The sequence below is a fragment of the Leptonychotes weddellii genome, chromosome 2 (assembly GCF_054177405.1).
Source record: "Leptonychotes weddellii isolate Sample4059 chromosome 2, ASM5417740v2, whole genome shotgun sequence".
Classification (NCBI taxonomy): domain Eukaryota; kingdom Metazoa; phylum Chordata; class Mammalia; order Carnivora; family Phocidae; genus Leptonychotes; species Leptonychotes weddellii.
The window spans coordinates 71564749-71590484 of record NC_138370.1 but is presented as its reverse complement, the minus strand read 5'-3'; the positions used below and the strand labels follow the sequence as shown (position 1 = coordinate 71590484).

At 36.2% G+C, this 25736-nt stretch overlaps 1 protein-coding gene across 1 annotated transcript in view; it reads right to left on the bottom strand.

Annotated features, from left to right (window-relative positions):
* The window catches only part of INPP4B (inositol polyphosphate-4-phosphatase type II B), a 631805-nt gene that overhangs the window by 333428 nt on the left and 272641 nt on the right, over positions 1-25736 (bottom strand). Inside the window, exon 4 of the mRNA XM_081813115.1 lies at positions 7443-7508. The gene's annotated coding sequence lies outside the window, so the exon portion shown is untranslated. The remainder of the gene's footprint in view (positions 1-7442; positions 7509-25736) is intronic.

The window sequence follows — 25736 nt, the reverse complement described above, 5'->3', positions numbered from 1 at the left end:
GCAAGACTGTTGAATCACAGATCTGTACCTCTGAAACAAATAATGCAATATATGTTAAGAAAAAAAAGAAAGAAAAAAAAGAAGAAGATAGCAGGAGGGGAAGAATGAAGGGGGGAAATCGGAGGGGGAGACAAACCATGAGAGACGATGGACTCTGAAAAATAAACTGAGGGTTCCAGAGGGGAGGGGGGTAGGAGGATGGGTTAGCCTGGTGATGGGTATTAAAGAGGGTACATTCTGCATGGAGCACTGGGTGTTATACACAAACAATGAATCATGGAACACTACATCAAAAACTAATGATGTAATGTATGGTGATTAACATAACAATAAAAATTTAAAAAAAAAAAGAAAAAGATATCTGGAAAACTCAAATGTTTGAGAATTAGGCAACACACTTCTATATAACCACTGGGCCAAAGAGAAAGTCACAGAAGTAATTAGAAAATAATTGGAATTGTGAAAATACAAATCATCAACATTTGTGGGATGCAACTGAAGTGATATTGACAGAAATTTAGAATGCTAATATTAGAAAAGTCTTAAATCTATGATCTAAAATGTCATTTTAGGAAACTAGAAAGAGTACATTAAACTCAAAGTAAGGAGAAGGAAGAGAATAATAAAAACAAAAGCAGAAGTCAATGTGATTGAAAATTAAAACAATTAAGAAAATCAATGAAACCAAAAGCTGCTTCTTTGAAAAGATAAATAAAATTGATAAACTCTAGCCAGATGGACCAACATAAAAAGGAGCTATAAATTACAATATTGCAATGGAAGAGAGGACATCATTTAGACCACTGACCTTAATATAAAAATAAAGAACTCTTCTGAAGAATGTGAAGATTAAAAAAGGTAACAGATGAAATTGAACAATTTCTTGAATAAAAATTACTAAATTTCACCCAAGAAGAAATAGATAACCTGAATAGTCCTGTGCCTATTACAAAGTTGAATTCATATTAATTTATTTTTAAAAAGATTTTATTTATTCATTTGACAGAGAGAGACACAGGGAGAGAGGGAACACAAGCAGGGGGAGTGGAAGGGGGAGAAGCAGGCCTCCTGCTGAGCAGGGAGCCCAATGCAGGGCTCTATCCCAGGACCCTGGGATCATGACCTGAGCCAAATGCAGATGCTTAAAGACTGAGCCACCCAGGCGCCCCAATGAATTCATATTTAAATACTACAAATAAAACTCCAGGTTTTATGGCTTTCCTGGTGAATTGTACTAAAGATTTGAAGAATACTAATAAATCTACACTCAAACTCTCCAATCTAATCTCAAACTCTGAGAAAATGAAAATGGGGCATACTTCCCAACTCATTTTATAAGGTCAGCATTATCTTGACACAAAAGTAAAGATGCTATAAGAAAAGAAAAATATGGACCAATATCTCATGAACTTACATGAAAAATCATCAACAAAATCTTAGCTATAACAAATATAATCAATAGTATATAAAAAGGGTTTATTCCAGGACAAACCAGCATACTGAGGATTTCTTCCAGGAATGCAAAACTATTTTAACATTCAAAACTCTATTAATGCAATTCACTATATCAAAAAAACTAAAAAAGAAAAGCATCTGATCATCCCAAAGATGCAGAAAAAAGTACTTGAGGAAATTCAACATGCATAAAATAAAACTCTCATCCATTAAATAAAAAACTCTCAGCAATTAGGAATAGAAGGAAAGTACTTTAACCCAATAATGGGCATCTACAAAAATCCTACAGCTATCAATATAACTGCATTATAAAAGACTCAACACTTTGCCACTAAGATCAGGAATAAGGTAAGACTTCCACTTTCTTTTTTTAATACTTCCACTGTTTTCTTGCCACTTCAGTTTCATACTGCTGGTCTTAACTAATGCAGTAAGTCAAAGAAAAGAATTAAAAGACATACAGATTGAAAATGAACAACTAGGGCGCCTGGGTGGCTCAGTTGGTTAAGCGACTGCCTTCGGCTCAGGTCATGATCCTGGAGTCCCTGGACTGAGTCCCGCATCGGGCTCCCTGCTCGGCAGGGAGTCTGCTTCTCCCTCTGACCCTCCCCCCTCTCATGTGCTCTCTCTCATTCTCTCTCTCAAATAAATAAAATCTTAAAAAAAAAAAAAAGAAAATGAATAACTAATGCTGTCTCTATTTGCAAACAACATTAGTGTCTATGTAGAAAATAGCCAAAAATATCTACAAAAAAGCTAGAAAAATAAGTTTATCAAAGTTGCACAATATAAAGTCAATATACAAAAATCAACTGTCTATAAACTAGCAATGAAAATGGAAAAAAAAATTTTTAAATACCATTTATTGTAGTATCAAAAACATAAACATTTTTGGAATAAATCAAACAAAATATGTACAGGATCTGTAATGTTATAATCTATAAAACACTGATAAAATATAAAATAAAATGAAGTATTTATATATTATTTATTTATTACATTTATCTATTTATTAAATGAATATATATAGAACGCTCATGAAGTGAAAGATTTATTGTTATTAAGATATCAGTTCTCCCTAACTGATCTTTAGACCATTAGACCTTTAGAAAAAAAAAAAATTAAAATCACAATGAGCTATTACTATATACCTATTAGAATGGCTATAATTAATATTTTTTAAATTGGCAAGCCAATCTTTGACAAGGATGTGAACCAATTGGAATTCTTGTACATTGATCATAGGAAGGTAAAATAGTATCCCTACTTAAGAAAAAAAATCTGTCAGTTTCTTATAAAGTTAAACATACACCTACCAAATCACCCAGCAGTCTTGTTCCTGTTTATTTCCCCCAAAAGAAATAGAATTTATGGTCACACAAAAACTTGTTTTTAATGTTTTTTTAACTAAAAATTCAAAATCACTCAAAATTTCTTCAAATGATGAATTTATAATCACCTTAAAGTATGTCCATAAGATGGAATATTACTCAGCAATAAAAAGCAATGCATCACTGATACTCACAAAACTTAGATGAATCTTAGGCACATTACAGTAAGTGAAAGAAACCAGATTCAAAGGGCTACATAGTGTATAATTCAGTTTACATGGCATTCTGGAAAACGTAAATTATAGAAACAGAATACAGATCAGTGATTTCTAATGGTTGGAGGTGGGCAGGAGAGGCTGACCATAAAGGGGTAGAAGACAGAAGATTTTGAGGTTAAGTGTTCTGTATCTTAATTGTGGTGGTGAGTACATGACTATTTATGTTTGTCAAAAAGTCTAGAACTGTACACCAGAAAGCATGAATTTTACTGTGTAGATTTTTAAATAGTAAATATAAAACAAACAAAAAGAGATTAGAAGATATAGCAAGTAGTCAATAAATGTTACTAGAATTATTAGTATTAATATTTACTATTACTCACATGGCTAGAAAAGTGGAAAATGGACAATGAGAGGTACAAGTGGAATGCTATAATAATAATAAATGTGAATTCAATCAAGAGGAATGAAGAACCATGAAAGGAAGCAAAAAAGAATCTGTTCTGCAAAGGAGTAAGAAGAAGGAACTGGGAATAAAGTATTGATTTATAGGGACCAAGAGTCCAATTACCAAGAATTAATTGATAAACTCAAGTTTGATCTGAATGGGCATCAATAAATAAGGACTCCCTTGAGTTTGGGGTGACAGATGGGGAAGCAGTAGAATGGGTTTTTGTGGAGGGGCAGTACTCAGCCTCATGTGTGTGTCCAAATTATAAATGAGGAAGGGCTACCCAAAGTAAGATAAGGCTGGCGGGAGCGGGACACAGAGAGGTGTCCTGGGAATCAGGGCACCTAGACCCCTGGGTGTTGAGCCAGACTCCAGACTCTGAGGACATGGCAGCCAGAACTAAGGACACATTCAGAAATCTAACCAAACTCAGACAGCTGATGTGACTGCAGCCTGGTACTCATGGCCTAAATTCATCTCACCAGTAGCCCAGACACCAGTGTGGAAGCAAGCAGTAAACTCTGCCAGAAGTTCACTCCTTTGGTGAGTTTTTTGGTAAAAGGAAACAGGATGGAGTAGAGAATGGAAGAAAAGAGCCATTAACATATGCAGCTGAGCTTTCACTGGCTCTGTGTCAGAGTTACTTTCCACAGATGGGGAATAAGGGATAGTGCCTGAAAACAACCAACCAACCAACCAATCAATCAATCAAACAAAATGGGGGCTAAGATAGTTATCTCAGGAGATACCTGGGACTGCTTCACAGTGATGATATTTAATTGGACTTTGAGAAATTTGTACATCAAAAATGTGGGCTTAGATAAAAGGGAGGGAAAAGAGTGGTTAAAGAAGAAAGCAAGAATGAAAGACAAAAAAGAAGAAAATATTGAAAATAAAGGTGATGAAGGCAAAGACAAAAAGCTACAAATGTAGAATATGCATAAGCAACAGGAAATTGGCTAATCTGATGGGAGCAGAGTGCATGGAGAAGCAGCAGGAAGGGGTTGCATTATCACTGAAATCATTCATAGGGAGGACAACCGCTTTTGCTTAGGATGTTAGATATGGTGTTCGTAAACCAGTAAATAGGACAATGTGGCTTATCCTCTTGGCACTGTTAATTCACCGTTTCACTCAATTAAGCAAATATTAATTGAGCAACTATCATGCCTAACAGCATGCAAAGTGCTGTAATTCAGAAATAATATGTCACTATGCTTTTAAAATGGGGTTTACAATCTGCAGAGCAGAATCCAATATACCTACAAGAAAAAAAAAAGTTTGAGTAAAGGGATTAATGAATCTGGTTTTGAGTCTTTGCCTCCAGGGTACAGAATCAACCAACACTTTCTGAATGTTTTGTATTTGCACTCTTCTGTGCTAGATATTATTTTATGTATTCTCAAATTTAGTTTTGTTCCCTGTTACTTCTTTCTCTTCTTTCCTTCCTTTCTAAAACCTAATAGATATAGATCTGCTACTATATATCAGTCAGTGTGTAAGTCAAAAGACAAGGAAGACAGAAACCATGTTGCATGGGATTTCAAATTCCATTTTAGAGATGGGTAAACTGAGATTGCATATGATTAGAAAATGTGTCCAAGATCAGACAGGGAATAAGTTAGGGAACAGGGATTCAACTCAGGCCTCAAAACATTAAAACCATTGTTTCTACCCTGAGCAAAATATAGTCCCTGGAAATTACAATTGATAAAGATTAAAAGACTAGTCATTTGGTCAAGAAAATTCTTCCTGAAAGAGAAAACAGCAAGTTCAGTTTCATGCCAGATAACATGTTCCCCAGAGGCCGACTCATTCAATCTGGCTAAGATATTATCAATTTCTATTTTTACCCGTACTTTCATATTTTCATGTAAATTTTTTTCTTTCTTTTCTTTTTCTTTTTCTCTTTTTCTTTTTTTCCCCTGCCATTTCAATTAAGATTTCTAATTAGATTCCAAATTTGAGGCATCTCCAGTAGAAAGCAAATTGCAAGAGTAGTAATTAAAGGACAGCTGTCTTTTGTCTTTCTGGGGATGAAACAAGGCTTTTTGTTTCTAAGTTATGAAATCCCAGGGAATTCTACATGTGTTTTTCTTATTGTCTTAAGAATAGTTAACTGAATTGAGAAATGCTGAATTGATATAAAAAAGTCAATGCCCTTTCCAACACAGATGCTTCTCAGCACCTGTCTTCTAGAATAAGTGTAAGTTAACACTAATATTCTGGCTCCTTGAAATTTTATTGCTATAAATACAAAATCTCCACATTTTATACAAAATCAAATCATTCTTAAATGCTAAAGTAGGCACTACCCAAGTCATTTTCCTCATTTTAAGACTTTTTTAAATTATGAGAATTTTACAAATCAAGGAGAATAAGATATTTTCAATGGAAAGGAATAAGGTTCAGAGCAGCTGAGATGCAAACCTTTTTTTATGGTTTTCCTTTGCATGATTTAAGAGAACAAATATTACTAATACTGATAATGAGAATTATTTAGTGAGCCCTTACTCCATATTATTTTCACATGAAAAGTATAATCAGGATTTGAAGCAATTAACCATATAATTCAGGTCAAGAAAAATCTTCTGCCTGAAAAAGCTAAACCACTGAAGCAAACAGATTTTTTTTCCTAGCTTGAATTATCTAGATTCTAGTAAATCAGTAAATTATCTAATATCATTTAATGTGCATAGCCACTGAATAGGTCAAATTATCTAAAAGAAGACCAGCCTCAGAAATATAAGGAACCTCTTAAAATACATATTTCCAAGAAAGAACCTTTGGAAACATTTTCTAATGCAATTCTGAAAAATAGCTTTGGGAAATACCAGGTTAAATAACGGTACACATACACATACATATAGACATAAACATATATGTTTGGTTGTTTACTATTTATTATAGGTTCTCAAAACCTCTAATATTAAAGCTGCTGCAAGTGTTACAGTATTCAGAAAATTTCAAAATTTCTTGACCCAAAACCATTTTTATGCGGTACATGTCATGGAACTAGTATTCAAAAGAGTGAACACATTGAGAATCTCTTTGTACAATCCTAAGACATTTCCACAGTGCTTTGGCAGATGCAGGAAGGTAGGGTCAGGTGGTAGATCTGAAAGCATCTCTACTCAGGGGGGTCAGGAGACAAGACTAAGTGACAATTCACAGAAATGCCAAGCGCAGAAAGTAGCCCAGCAGACCTGGTCCAAAGGCCCCTTACCATGGCCAGTGAGGTCCCATGGGACTGGGCCAGTTCCCATATTCTTTTTCATCCAATTGTCAACCCATCTTCATCTTATATCTTTCTCTACATTTGTGACTTTGCTATAGCCACTTTATTATCCTTTTATCAATTATTTTCTTTATTCACTGCTATTCCATCTTCCTGGGACTCTCTGCCTCATACTTTAACTCTTAGTTTAAATGTTGCTTTCCAGAGAAATACCCTCTGTTTAGCCAGTCCACAATAGATTCCTTCCTTGTCTCCCAACACTTTCTCCCGCAAACTGCTATTTCTCTTCATTGCACTTATCATAGTTTTTTTTTCATATGTTGATATCTGCTTATTTATTTCATGTCACCTCCACAAGACTGTAAGCACCTTAAGGGCAGCAATGGGCCATCCTGTTTTGTTCAATTCTATAAAATCACCAATTACCTCACAGATGAGTGTTTGCCATATAATAGGCCTTTAATGAATATGTGTTGATTTAATAAAAAATATTATTATTATTATTTAATTCCTTCACATTTCTATCTAGGCCTGGCCTACCTGAAACTCTCAAAATTAATTTAGTGTATACATAGAAATCAATTGCTCTTTAGGATATGATCAGCCATCTATAAAATACAGTCACACATCTTCTAAGACACCGAATTAGCATTTTTTAAAATTTTTTTAAATAATAAGGACTATAAGATTGAATTATTCATCAATCTAAATGAGTATTATGTGTTAATTACTGAGAATCATTCTTGTACCTGCTTTACTGTTGTAGTCCTCAAATAGCTCTGCTCTTTGATTATTGCTTTGCTGACTTCAGAGCTCTGTAAAGGACAAAGGACAAAATGTTAGAATGTGGTGTTTCACTGGGAACTTCTCTTACTAATTCAGACCTAGCTAAAATATTTCACAGGTTCGTAATGCCCATCATTCTAAACTTGAGGGCTTACCATCACAAAATCCTGGGACATAGCTATTTCTTGTTTATATTCCTCTATGGGGATTAACTCGTTTATTCCTCATCACCACTGGTTAGGCAAGGGTTAACCCTGCGCATTCCAGTGGAAGGCCTGCCTTTGGCCAGTTCCTGGAAAATAACCTCTGAGCTCTTGAAATAGTCTGCCTGATAAGAGAGTTTTCGTAGCCTGTGCCTTGGCCTATGCTCTCAGTTTGACCAGATCCATTTATGGTGAACACCTGTTTTTGCTTGGGGAAGGGGGAGGCTAAAAGCTGAGTAGCTGAGGTTAATCTTCGGGTGCTGCATGCTTAGTGACTGACCCCCCCACTAAAACTCGAGAGACCAAAGCTCGGCTGAACTTCTTCCCTGGTGGACCACACTTCACACAAATTGTCACACATTGTTTCTGGGAGAATGAAGCTCATCCCCATGGGATTCCGCTGGGAAGGAGCACCGGGAAGTTGGCAGAGGAACTTTGCCTCCCTTTTGCTAATCATAATCTGTTTCCTTTCACTGTAATAAATCATGACTAGGAGTGTAATGGCTTTTCTGAATCCTGGGAGTTCTAGCAAATCATCAAGCCTGAAGGTGGTCTTGGGGACTCCCCCTCCAGCCCCCCACATAACACCCTGTAAGGTAGGTACTATTATGACCCACCTTTCATGGACAGAGAAATTGGCAAAGAAAGGTGAGGCAACTCAATCAAAGTCCCATGACTAGTTTAAGTGTCAGTATTTAAATTTGAACCTAATGCTCTGGTTCCAGAGACTGGGCATTTTATATATTTTACCAATTATTTCATGTTCTTTATCTAAATATTTGTAATTATCTGTCATTCAGTAAGTATACCAAAAAATGCCACTTGGTGCTTTTTCTTATTTTATTATCAGGAATAATTTTCAAATTATAAACTTATTATTAATTACCAAGATTTCATTTTATCTGCCAAAAAGAGAGCAATAACAATAACTTTTATTGTTAAAGTTGTCCTTTAACCATTATACTTTATTCAAAACAAACTTTCCCCCAGCCTTGTAAATAATGCAGATGTGACATAAGATTTTCTCACTTACATTCTCATATATCTCTCACTATTCTAAATGGTTTTTATCTTTTTTTAAATTTTTTTAAAGATTATACTTATTTATTTGAGAGAGAGAGTGAATGAGAGAGAGAACACAAGCAGGGGCAGAGGGAGAGGGAGAAGCAGACTACCCTGCCTAGCAGAGAGCCTGATGCGGCGCTCAATCCCAGGGTCCTGGGATCATGACCTAAGCCAAAGACAGACACTTATCCAACTGAGCCCCCAGGCACCCCTCTAAATGATTTTTAATATGGGGGCTGAAAACTACAGAGTCAGCTTTAAATCACACCAGGTGTTGCTTAATTTGGGGAAAAAAAACACTTTATCACAATTTTTTTTAAGATATCTAATTTTTTTTAGCTTGCTAGAACCAGAGTTGCTTTTAAGATAAGTGCTAGAAAAAATAGTTTCAGAATAGGAGAAAGCATGAAGCTAGTCATTCAGTTGCTATGAAATAAAATGAAAACCATCTGCTGATTTCTAAACACAAAAGATAAAAATAATTTACCAATTACATAGAAAAGTCCTAAGTTTGCTATAGTTAAGCCTTTATTCAGGTAGACTTTGCAAAAAGTACCTTGCTGCAATTAGTCATTGCCATTAGGTGTATGAGGTAGTAGCTTTATTCTAATACTTGAACAAAACTGTAATCCATTCTCTTATCTTTCTTTTAACCCACCCAAGACTAAGCATTGTACTCTGTTGTACATACAGTGGATGACAGTGTCTTGCTCTTATCACTTAAATAGACTGCACACCTCTTGATACTTTGAGGTGTCATTACATCTGCAAAGGTAATGAGTCTACCTTGCAATGTGGATGTACAGAGGTCAACATACTCTCATATGACCTGTAGTGTCCAAACAATCCCTTGAAATAACTTTAAAAAATACAAGTAGAGCATACACAGCAAGGGCAACACCTCACACAGTGATGATGAAATATATCAAATGTAAACCAGATAATTGTGCAAGTCCAAAGAATAAAAGTTTCTGATGCAGAAGGACCAACTGTGTTATGTGAGCCTGAGTCTTTCAGACTGGTTTTGTCTCCATTATGGTGTTATCCCTTGTCAGTTCTCACCATGTAGCAAGAACCAATATTTACCCAAACCCACCAAAGTGTATGGTCACTTTAAATAAACACCCCACAGAGTTAATGCCAATCAAAAGCCTTATTTAACACTTATCATCACCTTCACAATACATGATCGAGTAGATCATTATACCTTAATTAGGTCATAAAAGTTTGTTTTTAAGTTGAAAATGTAAAATTCTACTTTGAACAATTTCTGGATGTTAAGCTGAATTGAACATTACTGACTAGAATTAAAATATGGAATATTAAAAGAAAATTGGAATAGGGATGCCTGGGTGGCTCAGTCGGTTAAGCATCTGCCTTTGGCTCACGTCATGATCCCAGGGTCCTGGGATCGAGTCCCTCATCAGGCTCCCTGCACAGTGGTGAGACTGCTTCTCCCTCTGCCCCTCCCCCTGCTTGTGCTCTCTCCCACTCTGTCAAATAAATAAAATCTTTACAAAAATTGGAATAGTCTTTATTGGGCTCCACCTTATGCTATCGAGATTGGTGCCTTCTTTGGTTCCTCTATCCATTCCCTTTGTGGCCCTGAATGATATTTTCATCCTTCACATCCTGTCTCCTTCTACCCCAGTGTCCTGGTGTGACGGCCATATAGCTAAATTCAAAGCTAGCTATTTGCCTTTTCCATGTTGCCCCATGAAAGAAAGCTGGGCTTGAGGTGCCTTGTTGTTGTTCCCAGACAGTCTGGGTGAGTCCAGGTCAAGATCCCCAATCAGTGAGAGGATTGGGGATATTATGCCAAAGGCAGGAGCTGAGTAGAATGGAGTTTAGAAAAGATCAGGGAGAGAGCACGCTGTGTCTGTCAGGAAATTGTATGATATGAAGGTCCTCATCAGTTCTGAAAAACACACATTCATACCCTGAAAGATCCAGCAGTTAAAAAACAAACAGAGAAACAAAACTGCAAAATGCCCTTGAGTAACTGCAAAGCAGTCAGAAAGTAAGTACAGGAGAACCGATATAATATTAATAAAAGCTACCCATTTTGTAGGCTGTTGTAAATATTTAGTTAAGGCCACACAGCTAATAGGAGCAGAACCTGTCTTCAAACCCAAGCAGTCTGGTTCTAGGACTCATTCTCATAACCACTAGCCCAGGCTGCCTTTTTGGGAAGGCCTCGTATGCCATGTTAAGGATTAGACCTTGCTTTCCAGGAGATGTTGAAACTATAATCTTTTTTCTTAAAGATTATTGACTCATTTTAGAGAGAGAATGAGTGAGCATGGGGTGGGGAGGGGCAGAGGGAGAGGGGGAGAATCCCAAACAGACTTCCCGTGACCCCGAGATCAACTGAGCCAAAATCGAGAGCCGGCTGCTTAAATGACTGAGCCAACTAGGCACCCCGAAACTATAAAGATTTTATGCAAGGAAATAAGATGATCAAGTTTGTCTTTTAGACAGACTAGTGAGTAGCTGTGAGAAATATAGCCTGGAGGAGTAAGACATTAGAGAAATTAATTTGGGGGCTATTACAAAGCTTTAGCAAGAGATGACCAAGACCTAATTTAAAGCAGTGGTGGTAAGGATAGGGAGGGGTAGATTTCATAGATATTCAAGAGGAAAAGTGGACCTGGTGATTTCTTTTTGTGGGGAGTAAAAAAGGAGATTACTACCAGGTTTCATTAAATCAATATAGACATGTACAACATATAACCTACTGATTCTGTTGATCCAGAAAGTCAACCCTTTAAATTGTCTTGCCTTTTTTTGTTTTTCTAGCTTTATGTGTGTTGGCTTGTGGTATCAATAGAAACTAATAGTCCAAATATCTAAATATATGTAGAATATAACCACTAATTAGTACCAATGCAGAGAATCAAACATTTGAGAAATTTTTCAATCCATTGTTCTGTCCAAAAGTGAGTCTTCCAGATTACAATATAACTATGCACTGCTCTGATATTAAATCTCAAAAACATCTAAAAAAACAAGCTTGCCTCACATATGATACACATATAACTATTAGAATCTAAAATAATTAACTGTCTCTAGAATAGATGTGAAATTTAATTCTACCTCCAAAAGCAGGTTTTCAAAATCTTACTTTAGTTCCCCAATTCCCATCCCTCATTGTAAAGGCAAAGTAAAATTTAGCTGACAATGAGATTATTCTCAACATGATCTTCACATTAACTAAAAAACTACAAAAAATTCCATTAAAATTAATAAAATGATTCAAGAAGAGTCTCAGGATGTGAGGTAAATTTGTAACAATAACTTTCCATATAATAGCAATAAATGGAAAGTAAAGTTTTCAAAATAAATGAATGCAACTGGGGTGCCTGGGTGGCTCAGTCACTAAGCGTCTGCCTTCAGCTCAGGTCATGATCCCAGGGTCCTGGGATCGAGCCCCACATCAGGCCCCCTGCTCAGCGGGAAGCCTGCTTCTCCCTCTCCCACTCCCCCTGCTTGTGTTCCCTCTCTCGCTGTCTCTCTCTCTGTCAAATAAATAAAATCTTTAAAAATAAATAAATAAATAAATAAATAAATAAATAAATAAATAAATGCAACTCCTGATAGCATCAGTAATCTTGAACCACTATAGCAGTAACAGTAAAATCAATAAGCTACTTTGAATAATTAGGTAAAGAAAATTATAAAAAGCTGTAAAGAGAAATAAGGAACTATAACAAATGCATGAATAGGAAAGTATTTACAAGATAAATATCACTTATTCCCAAATTAATTTATATTTTTAGCATAATTCCAATCAAAATTCTAATGGGAGTAATTTTGGAACCTGTTAAAACTTTCTAAAGTTCATTTGAAGAAAGAGCCATGGATCATAACAAAAATTCTGAACTTGAATATTAAAGGGAAGTTTTGCTCTACTGATAAAATACATTGTTGTGACACATTTAACACAAGCAGAACTGGCTTAGAAATTATGTACAAATTAGTGTGAAAATATAGGTAATTCCAGAAGCATCCTATTTTATGTCGTCATTCAACAAATATTTAATGCCTGTCATATACCAAGCAATATGTCCCTTAAAGGGACAACACAATTCCTGCCCTCAGAAAGTTTGATGGAGAAAAATTAGTAACTGTTTTCATTATGGTAGAAATTGAGACAAATGGGCATAGGACTCTATGGATGCATATGTGATGGAAACCTAAATTCAGTGTATGATAAAAACATCAAAAATTAATGAGGAGGAAAGGATTTTTTTTTCATAATACTGAGATAATTGCCTAACTTTTTGGAATAAAATCAAGTATGTGCCAATTAGACAGAGATATAAATTCCAGAAGTATCATGAAATTAAATACAAATAAAATGCAACATAAAAAATAAATAAAAATGGAACTGAATATATGCCTTTTTGAAGAGGTCAGTTGTACTTCTGAAGCTTGTAAGTGCTAAAAGAAGTTAGAAAGAAAATGCCTGGTAGATTGAACTATGTAAAAAACTTCCCTACATTAAAAAACAAAACAAAACAAAAAACAAAAAGCAAAGCAGATCCAAAATTATTTGCAACAGTTGCAATGCACCAAAATTTATTTTATATATATACTGAATACCAAAACATCAAAGGATACTTCACAATGAAGAAACAAGTCATTAATGAACATATGGAAAAACGTTCAACCTCATTAATGCTCAAGGAAATAACCATTAAAACAATGGTTGACAATATTTCATCTAACAAATCGGCAAAAGAGAAAAAACTTTCATGCTTAGTGCCATTTTGTAATTTCTTTGAATGCACTTTTCAACTCCTAAGAGCTCCAGAGGTATTCCCAGCCTGTCCCAAAAATCTAGGAAGCATTCTCAACATATATAATTAACACAAGATGCTCATTTAGGGCACACCCTATTTTAACACCAGTAAACTGTAATACCCTTTTAATAAGTGACTATCAAATATTCATCATGGTATTACAGGTACCATGCCAAGTACTTAGAAGACATACAATAAATGTAATAAATGTTGAACAGAAGAATTAATGAGCCTGTTTCTTCATCATTAAAGTAAATAAAAGTGTGGTGCCAGCTTCTCAAAAAATGCTCTCAGACTATTTGATCTAGCAGTTCTAAATATGTGTTTCTATTCCAAGGAAGTAATCCTAAAAAAGAAAAAAAATGTATATACAAAGAATTACTACAATATGACTCAAAAGGAAAAATGTACAAACAGCCTAAATATTCAGAAAGAGAAGTCTTCAAAAATGTTGTGTAGTATTAATTTGTTGGGATATTATATAACCTTTAAAAAGAAGTTTAAAATTCAGGCTTAAGAAGGCTTATACCAAAATGTTAAATGTAAAAAGCAGGATTTACAGTTGTATGTTTTGTACATAACAGGTGTATTGTAGAAGGTAACACTAAGCATAAAATTCCATTTTCCCTAATCCTTAACTATCTCTATCAACAAGTTACTTAGCCTCTTTAAGCTTCAGTTCCTCATTTATAAAATGGAAAAGTAACAATAGTGCCTATCTCAAAGTGCTGTTATTTTTAATTAAAAATCAAATTAGATAATTCAAATGGTGTTAACAGTATCAATCATACAATAAGTATTTAGTAATTGAAGCTATAGCTTTCATTTGAACTATTAAGTAAAAACAAAACTTATGCCTACCAGAAAGTCTAGATGCTAACATATCATTGTGTTGGCAGGAGTTTTTGCATGGTGAATTTGGCTGTTCAGAACCTTTGGAACACATCTCCTATATTTGGGAAATGCCCCGCCTTAAAAGTTTATACATGACCAGGATGGATGCCAGTATTCCTTACATGTCTAAATTATCCCTAAAGTGGTATAAGCTAGGGTGGAAGCGTGTGACCTAGGCTTTGCTGATAAGATACTGTTGTACAAAGCTTGAATTCAGAAGCACATGATCCACAGAACCTGGAGATCCATTCTGAAAGCTGACCTTTCTGCTCCTGAGGCAGTGGGGCCAGAGGATCTACCCCCAGGCTCCCATCAGCTATGTGAGTGAGGGAGGCTATGCCAGAGGCAGTAACCGGAGGTTTGTTCTGGAGTGGTGCTCATTTGTTTGGCTGGCCTCAGAGCTCCTGAGCAGGCACCCTCAAGCCTGAGCCTCTGTTCATCAAGACTTTTTTTTTTTTTTTAAAGATTTTCTTTATTTATTTGAGGGTGGGAAGGGCAGAGGGAGAGAATCTTAAGCAGACTTCGCACTGAGCACAGAAGCCCCATGCGGGGCTCTATCTCATGACCCTGAGATCATGACATGAGCCGAAACCAAGAGTCAGAGGTTTAACCAGCTAAGCCACCCCGGAGCCCCAAGGCTTTAATGGCCCCTACACACTTTTGCCTTCATCAGTCCTTCTTTTTTTGTGCGTGCATGTGCAGAAGCACGTGCGCGCGCACACACACACACACACACAGGGAAGTGTGTGTATATATAATTACAGCTAATGACATATATAGCTTATATATATTATATAATTATAACTTACGACTACTTTGCTATAAAGATAAATATAATTTTATGTCGTAAATTTTTTTCAAAGTAAAATTTCTTTTTTTCTTCAGTTTTTAAAAGAAATTAAAACATTTGGCCCCCTAAAAGCTCTGAAGGTCACTGGCACTGTGCCCGTTATGTCTGATAGAAAAGTCAGCCCTCCTTCATGTTTTCAGATGAATTATTTTTCTCTATAAACTAACTGGAGTCTACTCTGTATTTGCAGCAATGAAACCTGATTATATAGATGGTGAAACTGCAGTACAATTTTTACCTTTTTCCAACCTTTTTTTTGAATTTTCAAATTCTTTGAAAAAGCATGTATTACTAGAGAGAAGATGATATGTTAAGAAAAAGAAGAAAATCTGACCAATAATGTATCATTAGTAGTTTATAGCATTAAATGGCAAACTTTACATGTATATCTCAGAATCTCACGCTAGAAAGGGTCTGCAAAGATTATTGTGGGAAAAAATGTCACTGAGTCTGATCCCTCACGTACCATTTAAATCACCTCTACCCCATACCCTGACCAAGATGTCACAGTCAATGATTTCTTCCACTATCTCAGGAAGAAAATCAGATATTCTATCTCTTGATAGCTTTGACAGCTAGAAAGTTCTTCTTTAATACTGAGTCAAAATATATATCCCTTAAGCTTCCTTTTCTTCCCCCTGAATGCATGTCCAACATCTTAGTATTCTTTATGTTCCCATTTTAAATACCCAGTATCAGTACCTTGGATTCATTGCATAGTAATCCAGCTCAAAAGACCTTTATATCTACTCCATACACTTACTGATTTGATTCTACATCAGTCTACCATTCTCCTGGGTAACCTGTTGCACCAGAGCAGAGATGTGAATTGCTAAATCAGAGACACCATCTATTCTTTCTCTTCAGATTGTAAACTCATCTTTTCTTTGACTCTCATCAGAGGAAAATAAAGTTACACTGGGCCATAGTTTTAAAAGAAATTTGGAACCCAATACAAAATGCAGACATTAGTGTTTGGAAAGGAAAACTTCTCTCTTCTTTGTTTTTCTTGAAGCAGATAACCAAAATGGAATAGTGAAAACTGTACGAACTTGGGAATCTGGAAATACAGATTCTGAGTCCTAGTTCTGCTACTAAATCCTTTGTAACCTATAAAATCCAGATCTCTCTGTCCCTTTAGGGATAATTTAGACTCCTAACATATGATTACTTGACTTCTAATAATGAATTAGATTCCTAAGTCCTAGCTATACAAAGAAGTAAAATTAAAATAAAACTGTTGAACAATGTGGGGTTATTTGTATTAAGATTTCCTTCAACTGATGAATAGGAGAAGCATTCAGTGGTATCGAAATAAAAAAAAATACACTATTGTTAGTTATCCTCCTGATTGCCACCAGGTATATATTTTTTTCTGTTCTTTCACCTGACAGATCTATATGCCCCATGCTCACAGAAAAGAGTTGTGACCACCTAAAAAATACAGAAATATTACATAGATATAAGTAAAGATAAAACCTGTGCCTATATTAACTGAAAATCCTATCCTTTAATTCACTCATTTAAAAAATACTGGATTGGGCGCCTGGGTGGCTCAGTTGGTTAAGCGACTGCCTTCGGCTCAGGTCATGATCCTGGAGTCCCTGGATTGAGTCCTGCGTCGGGCTCCCTGCTCGGCAGGGAGTCTGCTTCTCCCTCTGACCCTCCCCCCTCTCATGTGCTCTCTCTCTCATTCTCTCTCTGTCAAATAAATAAATAAAATCTTAAAAAAAAAATACTGGATTCTTGTACAAGTTATGGTAATGCTAGTTTTTGTAATAGCTAACCATAAAATCTCAATCTTGTTTGTATTATCTCTGGATCCAATTTTTGGCTGAGGAGGATATGGAAGGAGGCCTGTTTTATGAAGTCCTTCGGGAACCCAGGCTGAGAGAGGCTCCATCATCTTGTGGCAAGTGGCTTAGTCATCCAGAATATGGAAATCCAGCAGGGAAATGAGGGAAAAGAGAGAACGAAGCTCACATGAGAGCCTTTTATGGGACAGGTCTGGAAGTGTCACATGATTCCCTTGGGTGCCAGTGGGGTTGGACAGTCATAATTCTATACCTTGGGAAGGAGCCAGGATCTCTGATGGACCAGCTGACCATCTCCATCACAGTCCACTATCAAGATATTATGAGGCTCAATTAGTCCAAGGAATGTTGCACACATCTGTCTATACCAAAGCTAGATAACTAAATAATGAAGGAAGTAAAATGAATGATTTAGTAATCAGGGCTTTGGTAAAATTGGCAGAAATAATTGAAGACAAGAGGATAATCAGAAGAATGTGGTAATTATAACCTGTAAGCACTTTAGGGAGGACAGACAACAGAAGTCCAGGGAAATGTAGTTCTGTGTTGAGAAGTATCAGAAACATCTTCAGGGCAAAAGTCATATTAGAAAAGGGAATTTCTTGGGGTTTTATTTTCACAGTCATATAATAAAAATATAAAAATACTCCTTAGGCTTAAGTTCAGAACATTCTCTATGTGGGTTTTGTCTCAGCTATTTTCAAAATGGCTTTTGTTTTGTGGCTTCCACAAATTTCCTCTATCTGGAGGCACTTTTCATCAGGTGGCTACCCATTAGAACTTCACCAACCCAACAAAGCCTTCTCATCTTTATGCCCCCCAGAATATTCCCCCCTTGGAACTCTCATTTTATTTATGTTATGGTGGCTTGTTATGTGGTTATTTATTTGTATGTTGTTATATTAATCTGCTTTTTCTGACTGTACACTATATCTCCTTTTATATACTAAGAGGTTAAAATGGTATTGAGTGAATAATTTAAAAGGTGAACTGATTTATACATTAAACAAGTTGTTTTTAAACATGTTGTATACCAGAATTACTTGAGGACTCAAGAGTCTCAGTCAGTATAATAGGGGTATTTTGCATTTCTAAAAAGCTCACAGATGATTTGATTTCACCAGCTTTGGGAAAAACAGGATTAATTCTACTGAATCTGAGGTAAAATTGTTAAACCACATTTCAGACAAAAACACAAAGAGATCAGTGATTTTAATTACCCCCGAATAAATTGATAAGTATATGATTTAGCACTGGAAAGTTTAGAGAGGACTGGGATCTATTTCCTGGAAAAAGTAGTTAAAACTTCTCAAGACGGAAACATCCATCTATTGCATTTTGTGTATTTTAGTGCATAGGAAGTAGTAAAAGAGATTACTGTGAGTGAGCTCCAAAGTAATAATCATCACAATAACATTACCTTTAGTACCCTCATGAGAGTGAGGAAACAAAAGAAATAGTTAAATATTAGAGAAAAAGACATATGGCAGCAATATGTGGGTATTAGTTGGGAAATCATTTTAAATTAAAATAGAGAAAGTCAATAACATACAAGAATCCTAGTGATTGTTTATCAAGTCCCTTACTAGAAGCCCAGGGAAAAAATGCATGTTGTGGATTAAAATTATAGGCATGTATAATATAGGAAAACAATAATATTGTAAGAAAAAAGGCACATATTTTTGTTGTTTAAAGTTCAACTAGCTCTATCAATTTTGAGATAATACAGCTTTAAAATTTTGCTCTTTTGGGGCGCCTGGGTGGCTCAGTCGTTAAGCATCTGCCTTCGGCTCAGGTCATGATCCCAGGGTCCCGGGATCGAGTCCCACATCGGGCTCCCTGCTCGGCAGGAAGCCTGCTTCTCCCTCTCCCACTCCCCCTGCTTGTGTTCCTGCTCTCGCTATCTCTCTCTCTGTCAAATAAATAAATAAAATCTTTAAAAAAAAAAAAAAATTTTGCTCTTTTGAGGAGCTTCATGTACAAGCAGTAAATACTACCAGTCAAATGCCATAAACTGTCACCTGTTAAAAATTATCTTTCAAAACATGGAAAGACAGGCAGAGTGAGATGACAGAAAAACCCTCAAAATACCCAAAAGATTGAGTATCATCTGGTAACAAAATGTTTTGCCCCCAAACAACTTGCAAGATTATTTTCAATGAATGTCAAAACAAATAAAAACACATTTAAAAAAATTTATTGGAGGAAAAGAGCCAGCTACAGACAGTAAATTCATGGTTATGGTCCACCAAAGAGAACCCTTAGGACTTAGGGTCAAAACAAAACAGAACAAAACAAAACAAAACAAAAGGATAGACTAAAGCTGATAGGCTGCTTCCTTTGAAAGGAAAGATTTTAGGAGATACCACATATTGTCCTCTAAAATGGTAGACTCAAAGTGCAGAATAAAATAATTATACAGAAACTAATGATAGAAGTTAGCATTTTTAAGCATTTAGTATATTCAAGGGCTGTGCCTAAAAACAGTCGCAGTGTTATGCTTGCTTTAGTTGTTTCCACATTAGATAGGGCTTATGAAGGCCCGATACATTAAGGCCAAACAAAGAGGGTCAAGAACTGAGAACAGACCAGAGTGACTTCCTAACGGAAATGGGACCTAGGAAGCTATTGAGATACATGCTCTTCCAGATTTCTTAATGTGTGCAATAGGGAAACCATGACTGGAAAATCCTGATTGTTCTAGGAAGAGATTCAGTAGCTGGTGTTATGTTTGAGCAACAGAGACTCAGAGATCAGTGTCAAAAGTTCAGAACACTACTGGGTTAGTTTCAGTGTGGCTCTATGATTGTAGACTGGAAGGCTGGTATTACAGTTTCCGGAAACAGTGCTGCACCAAAGCAGCTGATCCAGCCTGGGAGATTTCCCCCCCAAAATCTGCATTTAGTGACACTCTCTTAGTAGCCTGAAATCAGCCATGGTGGGAGTATTTATACCTGGAAAATGGGCAAACACTAAAAATTTGGACCTTTGTTTTCTAGAGAGCCAGTTTCTCGGCATACTACTCCCCCCATAGGCACATGTTCAAGACATCTATGTACTATGACCCCAAAAGAACAAATTAGAGGAGACATACTAAAGAAACTCCAAGAAGGATAATGATAGAATTCTGAACCTAGATTAGATGTTGTCTATATGACAAAGTACCTCTGAGATAGTTATCCCATTTAGGAAGGTGAAGGTAATTAAAATTTGCAAGAATATGAGATGTTTTTGGTAAATCCAGACATGGATGGCTTCAAATCTCTCACTACAGGAGTCTCTCTAACAAAAAAATCAGAGGAGTATGTTAGAAAAACAAATGCTTGGACCAAAATCAAAAGGAAAGAAGACACTCAGATGTCAGCAATGGTACCTGTGCTACGCAAAGGAGACAACAAAAGGGGTCAACTTAAAGAGCAGATTAACTGTCTAATCTTCAGCTGAACCTTCCCCCCAATTGTGAGAGAAAAGCAGAGAGAACGAACACTAGAGACAGATCACTCTATTAGAAAAACAGAGAGAAGTAGTTCTGGTTCAAGATGACAATGTAGGAAAACACTGAACTTTCCTCCTCCACAGAACACACCAAACTACACCTATTAATAGAATAATTCCTCCTGAAGAAGAACTGAGGGCTGACTGAACAGCTACTGAACAACCAAAGATAGAGAGAATGGCAAGAGAACAGCAAGAGACAGAGATACAGGAACAAAGGGAACCCCCACCCCTGACACTGCGAATGGCAGTGGAGAGGGATAGACTGAGGGACCAGAAACAGATCCCTCTGTCCTTGGGCATAGAAACAAAAGCCATGGTTTAAAAGCAACTAGCATATAAAAGAGACAATACTAGAACTTTGCCAAATGGCAGAGGGGCTGCAGGAAGGCCCACCAGGTCAGAGGGATTGGAGAATGACATGATTTACATTCCCACCCCACCTTAAAAGCTTCGACCTGAGCAGGGTCTGGACACCATATTGGGCAAGTCCAGTTGTTTCAGTAAGCTTGCAACTTCAGCAAGCCCAGGGTCCACAAACCCACACCATTTCTACTTGTGCTGGGGCACAGAAAATGAAGCAAGGATTTGAAAGGCTGCAGAGCTATGGGAATGCTCTCCCCCATTCAACCTAAAAAGCTCAGACTAGAGCAGGGCTTGGAAACCCTAAGGGGCAGGTTTGGATGCCATAGTTAGTGGGTCCCAATGCCATAACTGCTGGTCAGATCATTATAGAAAGCTTGTGAGCTCAGCAAGTGTAGAGTTCACAAGCCCACACTGGTCCTAGCCACATTGGGACATAGAAAAAAAGCTGCAGTTTAAAAGGGCTGAGGGACTTAAGGAACACTCTCCCCCCCACCCCTTAAAAGCCCAGGCTGGAGTAGGGTCTGGATGCCATAAGAGATGGGTCCAATGCCATAACTGGGGAGGTGGGTCATCATAGGGAGATAATGACCTCAACAAGTCCAGGATCCTCAAGCCCACACTAGCCCTGGTTGTGCAGGGGCACAGAAAAAAAAAAGCTGTGGTTTAAAAGGGCCAAGGAGGGGCACCTGGGTGGCTAAGTAAGTTAAGCATCTGACTTCAGCTCAGGTCATAATCTCAGAGTCCTGGAATTGAGCCCCACATTGGGCTCTGTGCTCAGCGGGAAGTGTGCTTGTCCTTCTCCCTTTGCGCCTCCCCCTGCTTGTGCTCTCTCTCTCTCTCTCAAATAAATAAATAAAATCTCAAAAAACATTTTTTGAAATAAAAAATAAATAAATAAAAGGGCCAAGGAACTGTGGGAATGCTCCCTCCCCACTACCTTAAAAGCCCAGACCAGAACAAGGTCCAGCTCACAGTGAGCTTGTGACCTCAGTGAGCCCAGGTCCACAAGCTCAATCAGTTGCGCTGTGGTGCTAGGGCACAGAAAACAAGCTGCAGTGTTGTGTGTGTTTTTTGTTTTGTTTTATTTTGCTTTACTTTTTAAAATTTGTCTTGTTTTCTTTTTCTTTTTTTCTTTTTGGTTTTGTCCTTTTCTTTCTTCTCCTTTTTTTTTTCTTTTCCTCTTTTACTTTATTATTTTTAATTTTTTAATTCTTTCTATAAAAAGCCATGGTTTAAGAGAGTAATGAACATATATAGCTATCACTCCAACCAGCCAGCAAAAGTCACCAAGCACACACAGTCTGCATAGGGGGCCACCCACATGCCAGAACACCCCCTTCAACTTTAGGAAAAGTAGCTATTTCATCTAATCTGTAGAAACAAACACAGAAAGTCAAAGAGAATAGGGAGACAGAGGAATATGCTCCAAAAGAAAGAACAAGAAAAAAAATCTCAGAAAAAGAATTAAATGAAACAGAGATAAACAATGTCTGTTGAAGAATTTAAAGTAGGGGCACCTGGGTGGCTCAGTCCATTAAGTGTCTGCCTTCAGCTCAGGTCATGATCTCAGGGTCTTGGGATTGAGCCTTGTGTTGGGCTCCCTGCTCAGCTGGGAGCTTGCTTTTCCCTCTCCTCCCTGCTCGTGCTTTCTCTCACTATCTCTCTCTCAAATAAATAAATAAAATCTTAAAAAAAAAAGAATTTAAAGTAATGAGAGTAAAGATACTGGGAGAAAAAGAGAAAAGAATGGAAGAACTCAGTGAGACATTCTATAAAGAGCTAGAAAATATTAAAAAGAATCAATCAGAGTTGAAGAATACAGTAACTGAAATAAAAATCACACCAGAGGGAATCAACACTAGATTAGAGGATGCAGAAGAATGTATCAGTGATCTGAAAGACAGGGTAATGGACGCATGCAACCTGAACAGGAAACAGAGAAAATAATTTAAAAAAATAAGGATAGATTAAGAAATCTTTTGGGCAACATCAAGCAAAAAAAAAAAAATCACATTGTAGGGATCAAGAAGAAGAGATAGAGAAAAGTGTAGAAAAGTTATTTGAAGGAATAGTAACTGAAAGATTCCCTACCCTAAAGAAAGAAACAGACATCCAAGTCCAAGAAGCCCAGAGAGTTCCAAATAAGATAAGCCCAAGGAGTTCTATACCACAGCACATAATAATTAAAATGTCAAAGATTAAAGAAAAAGAAAGAATCTTAAAAGCAGCAAGAGAGGAACAAAATATTACCTACAGGGGAAAAGCCTGTAAGACTAGTAGCTTATTTTTCAGCAGGAATTTTGCAACCCAGTCTGGGTGTGGCATGATATACACAAAGTGCTAAAAGAAAAATACTTACAACCAAAAATACCTGGCAGGATTGTCATTCAGATTTGAAGGAGAGATAAAGAGTTTCCCAGATAAACAAAAGATGAAGGAATTTATTACCACTAAACCAATCTTACAAGAAATGTTAAAGGGACTTCTTTAGATGGAAAACAAATGGTCATAATTAGACATAAGAAAAATATGAAGAAAAGGTGTAAAATATAAGAGCATATACATAAAATGTGGAGAAAGGAGTAAAAGAGAAGAGGAAAAAGAATAAGAGAAAAAGATTTTTTCTTTTTCTGTTTTCTTTCTTTCTTCCTCTTTCTTTCTTTCTTTTTTCTTTCTTTCTTTCTTCTTTCTTTCTTTTAGAATGTATTTGAACTTAATGTATGTTATGAACCTCATGGTAACCACAAACACAGAACACAAAAAATAATAGATACACAAAAAAATAAAGAGAAAGAAAGCCAAACAAAACACTACTCATCAATCACAAAGAAAAAGAGCAAGAGAAGAAGAAAGGAACAAAGAACTACAAAAACAACCCAAAAGTAAATTTTAAAAAAGGCAATAACTACATATCTATCACTAACTACTTTAGATGTAAGTGCTCTAAATTCTCCAATCAAAATACACAGAGTGGAAGAATGGATACAAAAAAACAAGATGCAACTATGTGCTGCCTTGAAGAGACTTAACTCAGACCTAAAGATGCATACAGACTGAAAGTGAAGGGATGGAAAAATATTTACCATACAAATGGAAGTGAAAAAGTCAGGGGCAGCAATACTTAGATAAAATAGACTTTAAAATAAAGAATGTAACAAGAGACAGAAAAGGGCATTACATATAATAAAGAATCAATCCAACAAAAGGCTATAACAATTATAAATATCTATGTATCCAACACTGGAGCACCTAAATACATAAAGCAAATATTAATAGACATAAAGAGAGAAATTGATGGTAATACAATAATAGTGTGGGACTTTAACACTCCACTTACATCAATAAATAGATCACCCACACAGAAAATTAATAAGGAAACATTGTCTTTGAGTAGCACATTGAACTAGATGGACATAACAGATACATACACAACATTCCATTCTCTCCAAAGACAAAAGAATACACATTCTTTTCAAGTGCACATGAAAGTCTCCAGAGTAGATCACGTATTAGGCTATACAACAAGTTTCAATAAATTTAAGGAGACTGAAATCATACCATGCATCTTTTCCAACCACAACAGTATGAAACTAGAAATAAATAACAAGAAAAAAAAACTGGAAAAACACAAACATGTATCCACACGATACAACATGATAAAAAACAACAAATAGGTCAATAAAGCAATAAAGAAGAAACTAAAAAAATATATGGAGACAAATGAGAATGAAAACACAATGGTCCAAAATCTCTGGAACACAGCAAAAACAGTTCTGACAGGGAAGTATATAGCAAATACAGGCCTACCTCAAGAACAAGAAACAACTCAAATAAATAATCTAACCTTACACCTAAAGGAACTAGAAAAAGAAGAACAAACAAAACAAACCCAAGGTCAGTAGAGAAAGGAAATAATAAAGATCACAGTAGAAATAAATGATGTAGAAACTAAAAAGAAAAAAATCAATGAAACTGAAAGCTTGTTCTTTGAAATGATAAACAAAATTGACAGACTCTTAGCCAGACTCATCAAGAAAAAAAGAGAAAGGACCGAAACAAATAAAATCAGAAATGAGAGAGGAGAATAACAACTGACACCACAGAAATACAAAGGATTATAAGAGGATACTATGAAAAATTATATGCCAACAAACTGGACAGCCTAGAAGAAATGGATAAATTCCTGGAAACATACAATCTTCCAAAACTGAACCAAATGAAAACTGAACTGAGCCGAAATTGAACAGACCGATCGTAAGTAATGAAATTGAGTCAATGATCAAGAAAACTACCAAAAAATAAAAGTTCAGGACCAGATAGATTCACAGGTGAATTCTACCAGACATTTAAAGAAGAGTTAATACCTATTCTCTTCACACTATTCCAAAAGATGGAGAGGAAAGAAGGTTTCCAAATACATTCTATGAGACCAGCATTACCCTGATACCAAAACAGGCAAAGACATACACACACACACACCAAAAAACAAAAAACCCACTGCCGGCCAATACTTCTGATGAATATAGGTGCAAAAATCCTCAACAAAATACTGGCAAACTGAACCCAACAATACATTAAAAAGATCATTGACCAGATCAGGTGAGATTTATTCCTGGGATGCAAGGATTCAGTATTTGCAAATCAATCAATGTCAAACAGCACTTCAACAAAACTAAGGATAAAAATCCTATGATCATCTCAATAGATGCAAGAAAACAATTTGACAAGATTAAACATCTATTTATTTATTTATTTATTTATTTAT